This window comes from Bos taurus, chromosome 5 (assembly GCF_002263795.3).
Source record: "Bos taurus isolate L1 Dominette 01449 registration number 42190680 breed Hereford chromosome 5, ARS-UCD2.0, whole genome shotgun sequence".
Classification (NCBI taxonomy): Eukaryota; Metazoa; Chordata; class Mammalia; order Artiodactyla; family Bovidae; genus Bos; species Bos taurus.
The window spans coordinates 76,337,679-76,353,201 of record NC_037332.1 but is presented as its reverse complement, the minus strand read 5'-3'; the positions used below and the strand labels follow the sequence as shown (position 1 = coordinate 76,353,201).

Sequence of the window (15,523 nt, the reverse complement as noted above, 5' to 3'; positions counted from 1 at the left end):
TTTTAAACTTTACATAATTGTATTAGTTTTGCCAAATATCAAAATGAATATGCCACAGGCATACATGTGTTCCCCATCCTGAACCCTCCTCCCTCCTCCCTCCCCATACCATCCCTCTGGGTCGTCCCAGTGCACTAGCCCCAAGCATCCAGTATCGTGTATCAAACCTGGACTGGCAACTCGTTTCTTACATGATAATATGCTGTCTAGGTTTGTCATAGCTTTTCTTCCAAGGAGCAAACATCTTTGAATTTTATTACTGAAGTCACTATCCGCAGAGATTTTGGAGCCCAAGAAAATAAAGTATGTCACTGTTTCCATGTTTTGCCCATTTATTTGCCATGAAGTGATGGGACTAGATGCCATGATCTTAGTTTTCTAAATGTTTTAAGTTTTAAGTCAGCATTTTTGCTCTCCTCTTTCACTTTCATTGAGGCCCTTTAGTTCCATTTAGCTTTCTGCCATTATGGTGGTGTCATCTACATATCTGAGGTTATTGATATTTCTCCCAAAAACCCTAATTCCAGCCTGGCATTTCACATCAGGTACTCTGTGTATCCGTTAAATAAGTAGGGTGACAATATACAACCTTGATGCACTCCTGTCACAATTGTCAACCAGTCCATTGTACCAAGTCTGGTTCTAACTGTTGCTTCCTGGCCTGCATACAAGTTGCTCAGGAGGTAGGTAAGTGGTCTTTTATTCTCATTTCTTTAAGAATTTTCCACAGTCTGTTGTGATCCACACAGTGAAAGGCTTTATTGTAGTCAGTGAAGGAGAAGTAGATGTTTTCCTGGAATTTGCTTGCTTTTTCTATGATCCAGTGGATGTTGGCAATTTGATCTTTGGTCCCTTTGCCTTTTCTAAATCCACCTTGAGCATGTGGAACTTCTCAGTTTACATACTGTTGAAGACTCAGTTCAGTTAAGTCACTCAGTATTGTCCGACCCTTTGCGACCCCATGAGCTGCAGCACGCCAGGCCTCCCTGTCCATCACCAACTCCAGGAGTCCACCCAAACCCATGTCCATTGAGTCAGTGATGCTAACCAACCATCTCATCCTCTGTTGTCCCCTTCTCCTCCTGCCCTCAACCCTTCCCAGCATCAGGGTCTTTTCTAGTGAGTCAGCTTTTCACACCAAGTGGCCAAAGTATTGGAGTTTCAGCTTCAACATCAGTCTTTCCAATGAACACCCAGGACTGATCTCCTTCAGAATGGACTGGTTGGATCTCCTTGCAGTCCAAGGGACTCTCAATAGTCTTCTCCAACACCACAGTTCAAAAGCATCAATTCTTCAGTGTTCAGCTTTCTTTATAGTCCAACTCTGACATCCATACACGACCACTGGAAAAACCATAGCCTTGAATAGATGGACCTTTGTTGGCAAAGTAATATCTCTGTTTTTCAATATGCTATCTAGGTTGGTCATAACTTTCCTTCCAAGGAGTAAGTGTCTTTTAATTTCATGGCTGCAATCACCATCTGCAGTGATTCTGGAGCCCAGAAAAAATAAAGCCAGTCACTGTTTCCACTGTTTCCCTATCTACTTGCCATGAAGTGATGGGACTGGATGTCATGATGTTAGTTTTCTGAATTTTGAGCTTTAAGCCAACTTTTTCACTCTCCTCTTTCACTTTCATCAAGAGGTTCTTTAGTTTTTCTCTTTCTGCCATGAGGGTGGTGTCATCTGCATATCTGAGGTTATTGATATTTTTCCCAGCAATCTTGATTCCAGTTTGTGCTTCCTAAAGCCCAGCATTTCTCATTATGTACTCTGCATATAAATTAAATAAGCAGGGTGACAATATACAGACTTGACCTACTCCTTTCCCGATTTGGAACCAGTCTGTTGTTCCATGTCCAGTTCTAACTGTTGTTTCCTGACCTGCATACAGATTTCTCAGGACACAGGTCAGATGGTCTGGTAATCCCATCTCTTTCAGAATTTTCCACAGTTTATTGTGATCCACACAGTCAAAGGCTTTGGCTTAGTCAATAAAGCAGAAACAGATGTTTTTCTGGAACTCTCTTGCTTTTTCCATGATCCAGTGGATGTTGGCAATTTGATCTCTGGTTCCTCTGGATCACAACAAACTGTGGAAGATTCTTCAAGTGATGGGAATAGCAGGCCACCTTACTGCCCTCCTGAGAAATCTGCATGCAGGTCAAGAAGCAACATTTGGAATCAGACATGGAGCAACAGACTGGTTCCAAATAGGGAAAGGAGTACATCAAAGTTGCATATTGTCACCCTCATTATTTAACTTATATGCAGAGTGCATCATGCAAAATGCCAGACTGGATGAAGCACAAGCTGGAATCAAGATTTCTGGGAGAAATATCAATAACCTCAGATACACAGATGACACCACCCTTATGGCAGAAAGTGAAGAACTAAAGAGCTTCTTGATGAAAGCGAAAGAGGAGAGTGAAAAAGTTGACTTAAAACTCAACATTCAGAGAACTAAGATCATGACATCTGGTCCCATCACTTCATGGCAAAGATGGGAAAACAATGGAAACAGTGTCAGACTTTATTTTCTTTGGCTCCAAAATAACTGCAAATGGTGACTGCAGCCATGAGATTAAAAGACAGTTGCTCTTCAGAAGAAAAGCTACAACCAGCCTGGATAGTATATTTAAAAATGCAGACATTACTTTGCTGACAAAGGTCCATATAGTCAAAGCTATGGTTTTTCCAGTAGTCATGTATGGATGTGAGAATTGGACTATAAAGAAAACTGAGCGCCGAAGAATTGATGCTTTTGAACTGTGGTGTTGGAGAAGACTCTTGAGAGTCCCTTGGACTGCATGGAGATCCAAACAGTCAAGCCTAAAGGAAATAAGTCCTGAATATTTATTGGAAGGACTGATGCTGAAGCTGAAACTCCAATACTTTGGCCATCTTATGTGAAGAATTGACTCTTTGGAAAAGATCCTGATGCTGGGAAAGATTGAGGGCAGGAGGAGAAGGGGATGACAGAGGATGAGATGGTTGCATGGCATCACCGACTCGATGGACATGTGTTTGAGTGAGGTCTGGGAGTTGGTGATAGACCAGGAAGTCTGGAGTGCTGCAGTCCATGGGGTCACAGAATCGGACACAAGTGAGCAACTGAACGGAACTGAATACACACACATACACAGAGATGCACATACCGTTGTTGGTGTTGTTTAGTTGCTAAGTCATGTCTGATTCTTTTGCAACCCCATGGACTGTAGCCAACAGGCTCCTCTGTCCATGGGAGTTTCCAGGCAAGAATGCAAGAAGACTGGAGTGGGTTGCCATTTCCTATTCCACAGTATGTTCCTGACCAAGGGATCAAACTCAAGTCTCCAGCATTGGAAGGTGGATTCTTTACCCCTGAGCCATTAGGGAAGCCCTGCTCTGTAAATATTGTTGAATAAATAAGTTAAAATTTTCCCTGAAAACTTTAGCTATATGACTAACAATCCAATAATAATAAAAGCTGTTTGGAGAGAAAAACTGTTTTTCTTTCAATTATGTGATATAATGGTTAAAATTAACTTGAGTAACTTATCTTTATTCTGTTCAAGGAAATTTGTTCTTTAATAGAAATTAATAAGATGAATTATGGTATTCAGAAAATACTTGTCCCTGACCTTTTATCATGTTAAAAAATGTTTATAAATCAAAACAAGAGATGATAAGCAATTGCTTTTGATGTATCATATATTTAAAGGAATGCATATGAAGTAATTAGGTTGGGAAATTTTTCTTGGTAGTTTTTTATCTACAAATAAAGTTCTGAAAACATAATATTTTATATTAAAAGAATGAAGCAATATAAAAGCCTAAATTTAAAAAAATCTTACAATAACATCTTATCACAATAATAAAACCAAGAATATTTTGTTTGGTATTGCTACATCCCCTATAAGGTCTTTTGACCTTATAATTATGTATTTTAGCTTTAACTTTCTATGCTAAACATGTCACTTAGGCTGTCCCTTAATTTTTTTTTTTTTTTGGTTCTTCTTTTATTTAAAACACTCCATGTTTTCTTTTCACATTTTATTCCTCTTTAATCTGTGATGATCCAGATATCATGAAATTTCCTATCAAATCTCTTGGATGCTTGATTTACTCTTTTTTTTTTTTTAATTTTTTATTCCTTTATTTCTCATGTGTTCCCCATCCTGAACCCTCCTCCCTCCTCCCTCCCCATACCATCCCTCTGGGTCGTCCCAGTGCACCAGCCCCAAGCATCCAGCATCGTGCATTGAACCTGGACTGGCATCTCGTTTCATACATGACATTTCACATGTTATCATGAGCCTCTCTTCTAGTGAGCTCAGCTAGGATTTGAAGGAAAGTGTTAAAATCCTTCAAATGAATTTACCTACCACTCTGGGGCCCTCCTTCTGTACCTTCACATCTCCTTGAGCATACTGCAAAGAGTGTATTGAAATATCCTATCTTCAGATTTATCTACCATTCCCCAACACTTCCACTAGTATTCTTTATAATAGCAGAAAATAAGTTTTATTAATCTTTTTATGAATTTCATAATAATCACAAGCTGGGATTCAGGAAATATCTGTTGGAGTTCATATCAAATGATTACTAAAAGATCTTATGACTAATAAAAGTCAACTTCCCAAGAATTATTTGTACTATGAAGAAGTGGGCCTAACCAATTTATGTGCTGCACTGTGCTTAGTCACTCAGTCACATCCAACTCTTTGCAACCCCACTGACTGTAGCCCTCCAGGCTCCTCTGTCCATAGCAACTCTCCAGGTAAGAATACTGGAATGGGTTGCCATGCCTTCCTCCAGGGGATCTTCCCAACCCAGGGACTGAACCCAGGTCTCCCACATTGCAGGCAGATTCTTTACCATCTGAGCCACCAGGGAAGCCCAAGAATCCTGGAGTGGGTAGCCTCTCCCTTCTCTAGAAGATCTTCCTGACCCAGGAATTGAACAGGAGTCTCCTGCATTACAATCAGATTCTTTACCAGCTGAGCTACCAGGGAAGCCCTAACCAATTTATAATTGGTGCTTATAAAGAGGAGATGATATTTATCAGTATCATTAAACAAAATCTCCTAGTTTTTATACCTTATAAGGTTTTATCTCTGACCTTGGTTCGAAGAGCCACTCCATTTCAAAAGTTAGATTATATACCAAAAGCATATGTTTCCTAAAGGAGATTATTTAACCACCTCAAGCATCTGTACAGTATATTTCATGAATTGTTATTTCAAGGAACTAGATATGCCTTATTTACCTTATATGCAGAGTACATTATGCAAAATACTGGGCTGGAAGAATCACAAGCTGGAATCAAGACTGCCAGGAGAAATATCAATAACCTCAGATATGCATATGACACCACCCTAATGGCAGAAAGCAAAGAGGAACTAAAGAATCTCTTGTTGAAGGTGAAAGAGAAGAGTGAAAAAACTGGCTTAAAACTCAACACTCAAAAAACAAAGATCATGGTATCCATTCCCATTGTGTGTGCATGAAAAGTTGCTTCAGTTGTGTCTGACTCTTTGCGACCCTCTTTGCAGCCCACCTGGCTCTTGGGTCCATGGGCTTCTCCAGGAAAGAATACTGGAGTGGGTTGCCATTTAGTTTTCCAGGGGATCTTCCTAACACAGGGACTGAACCCGGGTCTCCTTCATTGCAGGTGGATTCTTTACCACTGAGCATGGCAAATAGATGGGGGAAAATTGGAAACAATGACAGACTTTATTTTATTTGGCTCCAAAATCACTGCAGATGGTGACTGCACCCATGAAGTTCAAAGATGCTTGTTCCTTTGAAGAAAAGCTTTGACAAACCTAGACTGCAAATTTAAAAGTAGAGACATCACTTTGTCGACAAAGGTTTGTATAGTCAAAGCCATGGTTTTTCCAGGAGTCATGTATGGGTATCAGAGTTAGACCATAAAGGAGGCTGAGCACCAAAGAATTGATGCTTTAGAATTATGGTGCTGGAGAAGACTCTTTAGAGTCGTTTGAACACCAAGGATATCAAACCAGTCAATTCTAAAGTAAACCCACCTTGAATTTTCATTGGAAGGACTGATGCTGAAACTGAAGCTTCCTCCAATACTTTGACACCTGACGCTAAAGAGCTGACTTATTGGAAAAGACTCTGATGCTGGGAAATATTGAGGGCAGGAGGAGAAGAGGGTGACAGACAATGAAATAGTTGGATGGCATCATCATTTCAATGGACATGAGTTTGAGTAAACTCTGTGAGATAGTGAAGGACAGGGAAGTCTGATGTGCTGCAGTCCATGGAGTCACAAAGAGTTGAGCACACTGAGTGAGTGAACAACAACAGATCTGAGGTTCTCCTATTGTTCTGGTCATGATATCCTAGCAGTTAAATATCTTCTAAATTCTTCATTTGCGTAACATCTTGTTTCCCACTCTGTTCAGTATCTTGGAATGAAAATTGCAACTTTTGCTATCTTTTGAGAAGGATTTAATTTTTAAAAAATCTCTTAAAGAAAACTATACAATTCAGTTTTATATATAATTAAAATATTTTTGCATAATTTATTTCTGAGTGTTCTTTCTAACTTTATTTGTGATGACTTTAAGAATTACTTTTCTATGAAACCATGGCTAATGTAAATCCATCAGCACATATAAGTCAATTATTTCTTTAATTATTTTCAGTAGGTACTTAGAATCCTAAAAGTGATCAACCAACATAATTTCTCATCCTCAACAAATTATTTTGCCACTTACAATTCACCTCATTTCACAATAGCAATGAATGCATAGAAAATTGTTCCTTATACTCATCCTAGGGAGTTGACTTAGGATTAACCATCATTATTATCTCACCAGCTGATGATGTCTTTAAAGGAGGAAAGTGGAGATATAATCAATCAAAATCAGTCACTTGATGCTTTTTATGCACTTACCCAGTGATGGAAATTGGGGCTCCCCTGGTGACACAGATGGTAAAGATCCACCTGCAATGCAGGAGTCCTGGGTTCAATCACCGGGTTGGGAAAATCCTCTGGAGAAGGGAATGGGTACCCATTCCAGTATACTTTCCTGAAGAACTCCACGGACAGAGGAGCCTGGCGGGCTATAGTCCATGGGGTCACAAAGAGTCAGACATGACTGAGCAACTAACACCCTCAGTGTCTTTCAATGATGGAAAAAAAGAGCACATTAAAGTAGGTTATATACACACTGGTTCTCTGAGAAGTTATCCTATTAGGTATGGCAATCAGCTAGAGCTCAACATTAAGACAATAAACAATTGCTAGACTGTAGATATGACTTTAAAGGACAATAACTGATAATTGGATAGGAAAAGATTTATTTCCTTAAAGATCTGATAGTGAATAAAACAGTTTGTCATTCTAGACAAAGGAAATGAGCACAGAAGAACAAAGTTGAAATCTACAGGAAGATGATAAAAAGACCAAGGACCTTTCTAACTGGTAACCATGAAAGACCCATTTGGATAGATAAGATGAAGTCATCAAATTCATTTACTGATTTTTTAAATCCAACAAATATATCCTGAATTCCTACAGTGCTTTGTCTAGGTTTCAAGAGCAATGCAGAAGTGAAATCAGCAGATTTTCTGCCTAAGAAGGCAGGGCTATATGTTTGGGGCAATATGGACCTAAAACATTATAATGGCAGCTTGGCATCATCAGACACATACATCAAACATCAAAAGTTTGAATGTCAAGCTTTTAGTCTAGGATTTGACTAGACTTGGAATGACAGAAGTGTCACTTAATACTTTTTATGAAATCTTAGATTCTTCCTTTATAACTTTTCTCAGTTTTCATTCGGTTGTTTGCAACTTCCTGATTTTTATCATGCCTGAACTAATATATTACTTTCAAAATAGATGTCTTTTTCTACAGCCTGCCCTCAAACTGTTGTCAAATTAAGTTCACTAAAACACAGCTCTTTAGCCAAGAGATTCTTCTGACACAAATATTTTTGACAGGACAGACCTTGAACATTTTGTCTATGATTTCAAGGCCTTCTCAGACTTTAATTCCAACTGACTTTATCTTCAATTATCCCTCAACTGACCTCTATTTTCTGATCAAGGTAACTTACCTGATGTTTTCATAGCAAGATTTCCTATTCTGTATCTTTCCATATAAAATGTTTCCATCTGGAATTCATACCCTCTTCGAATTGCCATTTATGTGAATTTCTAGTTTCCTTTGGCCTCAGATCCATGCCTCAGCTGGCAATGATTTTTCTATTCTCTTAAGTCCACATTTTCTACCACACAGTATGTACTTGTAATTTTGAATACTGTAATTTCTTATGTTTCTTATCTTTCTGCATTATGTTGTGGATGTTTTTCTCAGTTCCCTAGAGTTGCAGATCAGATACAGTATGCAGAATACCCTGACCATACTTAAAAGTTATATCTACTGAATATATCTACTAAGTAAGACTACTGGATGAATGAAAAAGCAATCAAGATAGATGCTAGAATAATGTTAATAGTAAGAAATACACAGACGTCTGTTGGGCTGCCAGGAGGCTGATGGGGTCAAATGTCCAAATATTTGAAAAGGAAGATGAGAACTTGAGAAATGTGATAGTTTCTAGCATGTTGTTAACTATTTAGGATGTCACTTAAAAATAGAGACAACTAAAAGTTGAGAGACTATGATGCTTGTCATCTATTGTCTAAGCCAAATAAAAGGGAGTCCTGATACCAGACTAGAGCTGGGATATCCTAATAAGGGGAGGGAACCAAGCATTAAAGTTAAATTACTGTGTGGGTTGGTGGGGTAGGGTTCCTGATATTGCTAGACTTCAATGAAAAGTTAGCATTTGAGCAGAATAATCCAATTTATAATAATGTGCCCTCAAGCTCTCTGTATAATAAACATCAATTTCCCCTTCCTCTCTATATAAAGGTAATTAGTATGATGAAGTAATTAACATATATGGGGAGTTTTGAGAAATAGAATAATCAAGTTTTCTGCAAGAAATTCATCCCAAGGTCAAACAGATTAAAATCGTGACTAGCTATTCATGATAACCACATATAATTCCACATTTCTAACTGAGCAGAATGAGCAGGAAGATGCCCTCATTCTCCAACCTCCAAGCTACCTGTCCTCAGTGGACTTTGTAACCATCTTTTTTCCTGTTATTTTTATTTTGTAATAGGGTAGAGCTGATTAACAATATCATGATAGTTTCAGGTTAATAGTGAAGGGACTCAGCCATACATATACATGTATCCATTCTCCCCCAAACTCCTTTCCTGTCCAAGCTGTTACATAACACTGAACAGAGTTCCATGTGCTATACAGCAGGTCCTTGTTTGTAACATCTGATTGTGAAAAAACCATATCTTCTTGGCTTTAACTCTAAAAATGTGTTACATCAATCTGGATAAACGTGAGTTCTAATTTTCACCAGCTTCATTTCTTTAGGAAATTTTAAGAACCTCTCTGGATTTCAGTTAACTCAGAAGCAATAGGGATAATTAATAATAACTTCATGCAGGCTGGTGGAGGATTAGCAGGAAGGATGCTGGCATGGTGACTAAACTGCAAGCACTCAAAAATGATATTTTATTTTCTTCCTTCCCCAACCTCTCATAAACAAGGAAATTCAAAGAGGTCAATGATATCAAGCTTATAGAAAAACTATGAATCTGTACTACACTTTTTCTCTTAAAAAATATGAGACATATGTACAATGCCATCTTTATATTTTTTAAGATTAAGAGAAAAAATGATTTTTTTCTGATTTAATTTCCTATAATTACTGAGAAATTCCTGGAGTATAAAATAGCAACCCACTCCAGTATTCTTGCCTGGAAAATTCCATGGACGGAGCCTCATGGGCTACAGTCCATGGGGTCACAAAGAGTCATACATGACTCGGTGACTCACTGACTGAGAAATTTAGTGCTAAAATGATGTGTTGTCACTCTTTACTGTATTTTATTTCTAGATAGCAATTCTGCATCCAAAACCAATTCTTCAAACATGTGTTCTCAGTATGTATTCTTTCATTCTCCCCTGCTGCTGCTGCTGCTGCTAAGTCACTTCAGTCGTGTCCGACTCTGTGCGACCCCATAAACGGCAGCCCACCAGGCTTCCCCGCTAGCTAGTGATAATTGGATAAGTTGTATGTCTACATTCAACAGATAATCTTTTGGAGATAGTGTTTTATTTTTCTGAGGTTTCCAAAAAAAACTGAGCAAAGAAAGGCAAGTTATTCTTATTGTACATGCTCAGTCATTCAGTTGTGTCTAACTCTTTGCAACCCCATGGACTGCAGTCTGCCAGGCTACTCTGTCCATGGAATTTTCCAGGAAAGAACACTGGAGTGGGTTATCATTTTATACTCCAAGACATTTCCCTGACCCAGGGTATGAACCCACGATTTCTGTGTCTCCTGCATTGGTAGGCAGATTATCACCTGAGAAGCCCAAGTTATCTTCATTAATTGAGTGTCTTTATTTGGGATGCACTTATCCACTAAACAATTTGATTAATTCTGAACACTAAGTTGATATATAGTCACAGACAGTATCAATATTTTTTTTTAATGTCTTGTAGATTAATTGGATATTTTTACCCTGAAATTTCTGAGTATGTTAAGGCTTTATTAAATATCATATTTGGCCACAATTTGAAGTTTTGATAGTAATGATAATCATGTAACCACATGAAATAAACTTAAAGCATTTTTTCCTATAAAGAAGAAGCATATGGAATAATTATTTTAGAATTAACTATCTATAAATAAATTTAAATTAATGCATACTGGATCATAAAAGTGAATGGATGCAGTGCTCAGGAAAACCTGTCAACATAATAACATGAAGCACATCTAGGTTATAAAATTTAAATAGTTTGAAAAGTATAACACTTTCATCCATCCTCCTTACCCCAAAGTTCCTCATCCCTGAACTAACAATTATTCTTACCTATTTCACTGGAATTTATCTCAGAATGGTTTATTTATAGATACAATCTTTTTTTTTAATTTTACAAAAGATATATTGAATATTCTTTCAATCCTAGTAGTAAACATGACTCTTGCAGTTTTTCAACTTGATAGATTTCCAAATCCACAAAAAGTATGTCATATCAGAAAGCATGAATGCATCTTTGATTTAGAGAGATAGGAAGGTAAGATTAGGAAGTCAATTGTTTGGCAGAAAATATCACTTACCCTCATTGCTTTTGATTTTTACGATGTCCCTAGGGTAAAACTAGTTGTTACGTCTGGGAATCAGAGAAATACTGCTATTATTAGACCGTTATTATCAGAAACAATGTTACTATTACAATCAGTTAAGTTCAATTCAGTCACTCAGTCGTGTCCGACTCTTTGAGACCCCATGAATCGCAGCACGCTAGGCCTCCCTGTCCCTCACCAACTCGCGGAGTTCACTCAGACTCAGCCCATCGAGTAAGTGATGCCATCCAGCCATTTCATCCTCTATCGTCCCCTTCTCCTCCTGCCCCCAATCCCTCCCAGCATCAGGGTCTTTTCCAATGAGTCAACTCTTCGCATGAGATGGCCAAAGTACTGGAGTTTCAGCTTTAGCATCATTCCTTCCAAAGAAATCCCAGGGCTGATCTCCTTCAGAATGGACTGGTTGGATCTCCTTGCAGTCCAAGGGACTCTCAAGCGTCTTCTCCAACACCACAGTTCAAAAGCATCAATTCTTTGGAGCTCAGCCTTCTTCACAGTTCAACTCTCACATCCATACATGACCACTGGAAAAACCATAGCCTTGACTAGACGGACCTTTTTTGGCAAAGTAATGTCTCTGCTTTTGAATATGCTATCTAGGTTGGTCATAACTTTCCTTCCAAGGAGTAAGCGTCTTTTAATTTCATGGCTGCAGTCACCATCTGCAGTGATTTTGGAGCCCAAAAAAATGAAGTCTGACACTGTTTGCACTGTTTCCCCATCTATTTCCCATGAAGTGATGGGACCAGATGCATGATCTTTGTTTTCTGAATGTTGAGCTTTAAGCCAACTTTTTCACTTTCCACTTTCACTTTTATCAAGAGGCTTTTTAGTTCCTCTTCACTTTTTGTCATAAGGGTGGTGTCATCTGCATATCTGAGGTTATTGATATTTCTCTCAGCAATCTTGATTCCAGCTTGTGCTTCTTCCAGCCCCCATTTCTCATGATGTACTCTGCGTATAAGTTAAATAAGCAGGGTGACGATATACAGCCTTGACGTACTACTTTTCCTATTTGGAACCAGGCTGTTGTTCCATGTCCAGTTCTAACTGTTGCTCCCTGACCTGCATACAGATTTCTCAAGAGGCAGGTCAGGTGGTCTGGTATTCCCATCTCTTTCAGAATTTTCCACAGTTTATTGTGATCCACACAGTCAAAGGCTTTGGCATAGTCAATAAAGCAGAAATAGATGTTTTTCTGGAAGTCTCTTGCTTTTTCCATGATCCAGCGGATGTTGGCAATTTGATCTCTGGTTCCCCTGCCTTTTCTAAAAACAGCTTGAACATAAGGAAGTTCATGGTTCACATATTGCTGAAGCCTGGCTTGGAGAATTTTGAGCATTACTTTACTAGCATGTGAGATGAGTGCAATTGTGCGGTAGTTTGAGCATTCTTTGGCATTGCCTTTCTTTGGGATTGGAATGAAAACTGACCTTTTCCAGTTCTGTGGCCAGTGCCGAGTTTTCCAAATTTGCTGGCATATTGAGTGCAGCAGTTTCACAGCATAATCTTTCAGGATTTGAAATAGCTCTACTGGAATTCCATCACCTCCACTAACTTTGTTCGTAGTGATGCTTTCTAAGGCCCACTTGACTTCACATTCCAGGATGTCTGGCTCTAGGTGAGTGATCACACCATCCTGATTATCTGGGTCGTGAAGATCTTTTCTGTACAGTTCTTGTGTGTATTCTTGCCACCTCGTCTTTATATCTTCTGCTTCTATTAGGTCCATACCATTTCTGTCCTATCTCGAGCCCATCTTTGCATGAAATGTTCCCTTGGTATCTCTAATTTTCTTGAAGAGATCTCTAGTTTTTCCCATTATGTTGTTTTCCTCTATTTCTTTGCATTGATCGCTGAGGAAGGCTTTCTTATCTCTCCTTGCTATTCTTTGCAACTCTGCCTTCAGATGCTTATATCTTTCCTTTTCTCCTTTGCTTTTCGCTTCTCTTCTTTTCACAACTATTTGTAAGGCCTTCTCAGACAGCCATTTTGCTTTTTTGCATTTCTTTTCCATGGGGATGGTCTTGATCCCTTTCTCCTGTACAATGTCACGAACCTCAGTCCATAGTTCATCAGGCACTCTATCTATCAGATCTAGGCCCTTAAATCTATTTCTCACTTCCACTGTATAATCATAAGGGATTTGACTTAGGTCATACCTGAATGGTCTAGTGGTTTTCCCTACTTTCTTCAATTTAAGTCTAAATTTGGTAATAAGGAGCTCGTGATCTGAGCCACAGTAAGCTCCTGGTCTTGTTTTTGTTGATTTATACAGCTTCTCCATCTTTGGCTGCAAAGAATATAACCAATATGATTTCGGTGTTGACCATCTGGTGATGTCCATGTGTAGAGTCTTCTCTTGTGTTGTTGGAAGAGGGTGTTTTCTATGACCAGTGCATTTTCTTGGCAAAACTCTATTAGTCTTTGCCCTGCTTCATTCCCATATTCCAAGGCCAAATTTGCCTGTTACTCCAGGTGTTTCTTGACTTCCCACTTTTGCATTCCAGTCACCTATAATGAAAAGGACATCTTTTTAGGGTGTTAGTTCTAAAAGGTCTTGTAGGTCTTCATAGAACCGTTCGACTTCAGCTTCTTCAGCATTACTAATTGGGCCATAGACTTGGATTACTGTGATATTGAATTGTTTGCCTTGGAAACGAACAGAGATCATTCTGTCATTTTTGAGATTGCAATCAAATACTGCATTTTGGACTCTTTTGTTGACCATGATGGCCACTCCATTTCTTCTGAGGGATTCCTGCCCGCAGTAGTAGATATAATGGTCATCTGAGTTAAATTCACCCTTTCCAGTCCATTTTAGTTCGTTGATTCCTAGAATGTTGACGTTCCCTCTTGCCATCTCCTGTTTGACCACTTCCAATTTGCCTTGATTCATGGACCTGACATTCCAGGTTCCTATGCAATATTGCTCTTTATAGCATCAGACCTTGCTTCCACCACCAGTCACATCCACAGCTGGGTATTGTTTTCGCTTTGGCTCCATCCCTTCATTATTTCTGAAGTCATTTGTCCATTGATCTCTAGTAGCTTATTGGGCACCTACTGACCTGGGGAGTTTCTCTTTCAGTATCCTATCATTTTGCCTTTTCATACTGTTCATGGGGTTCTCAAGGCAAGAATACTGAAGTGGTTTGCCATTCCCTTCTCCAGTGGACCACATTCTGTCAGATCTCTCCACCATGACCCACCCATCTTGGGTTGCCCCACGGGCATGGCTTAGTTTCATTGAGTTAGACAAGGCTGTTGTCCTAGTGCGATTAGATTGACTAGTTTTCTGTGAGTATGGTTTCAGTGTGTTTGCCCTCTAATGCCCTCTTGCAACACCTATCATCTTTCTTGGGTTTCTCTTACCTTGGGCGTGGGGTATCTCTTCTCGGCTGCTCCAGCAAAGCACATCCATTGCTCCTTACCTTGGATGAGGGGTATCTCCTCACCGCCGCCCTTCCTGACCTTCAACGTGGGATAGCTCCTCCAGGCCCTCCTGTGCCCATGCAGCCATCACTCCTTGGACCTGGGGTTGGTCCTGCCGGCCACGGCACCTGGCTTCAGGTGTGGGGTAGCTCCTCCCAGCCACAGCCCCTGGCCTCGGGCATGGGTTTGCTGCTCCCAGCCGCCACTCCTGCCTCGGGTGTTGGGTAGCTCTTCCCGGCCGCGGTCCTTGGCCTCGGGTGTGGGGGCGTGGGGTAGCACCTCCCAGCCGCAGCCCTGGCTTCGGGCATGGGTTTGCTGCTCCTGGCAGCCACCCCTGACCTCAGACTTGGGTAGCTCTTCTCGGTCGTTCCTGCGCCGGTGCAGCCTGGCACTCTCGGCTGCTGCCCCTGACTTCGGACATGGGGTAACTCTTGGCCACCGCCCTTCGGGCATGGGGTCCTCCCGGCTTGCTTTAGTGCGCCGGTCACAGCCGCCCGCACTTTAGTGCACCGGTCGCAGCCAACATGTTGGTTTTTCATGGTAAAGATCGAAGACCATACTTAGTAGAAAAAAATCTTTTCATAAGAATCTTTTCCCATTTACAGTTAACACAATTTGAAATACACTATAGCAAATTATTTTTGTTCACATAAACTTGCTGATTTTTCCAGGCTGAATTAAAATGTACCTCCTTAAAATGTATCACTTTAAGGAGGTTTCCCTGTGGCTTCCCTTCATGTACACTCTTGCTATGTTCATGATACTCACCAAAGCTGTTGTGGAATTTACCATAATAGTTTGGTCTATGAATTACAATAAGCAATGAAATTTTCTAGCAGTTTATGGTATAGGTGCTAAACAAGTGTAAACTAAACAT

General features: G+C 39.8%; 1 protein-coding gene across 1 annotated transcript in view; it reads right to left on the bottom strand.

Moving 5' to 3' along the window:
• Positions 1-15,523, bottom strand: part of SYT10 (synaptotagmin 10) — a 115,848-nt gene that overhangs the window by 64,539 nt on the left and 35,786 nt on the right. The window lies entirely within an intron of this gene.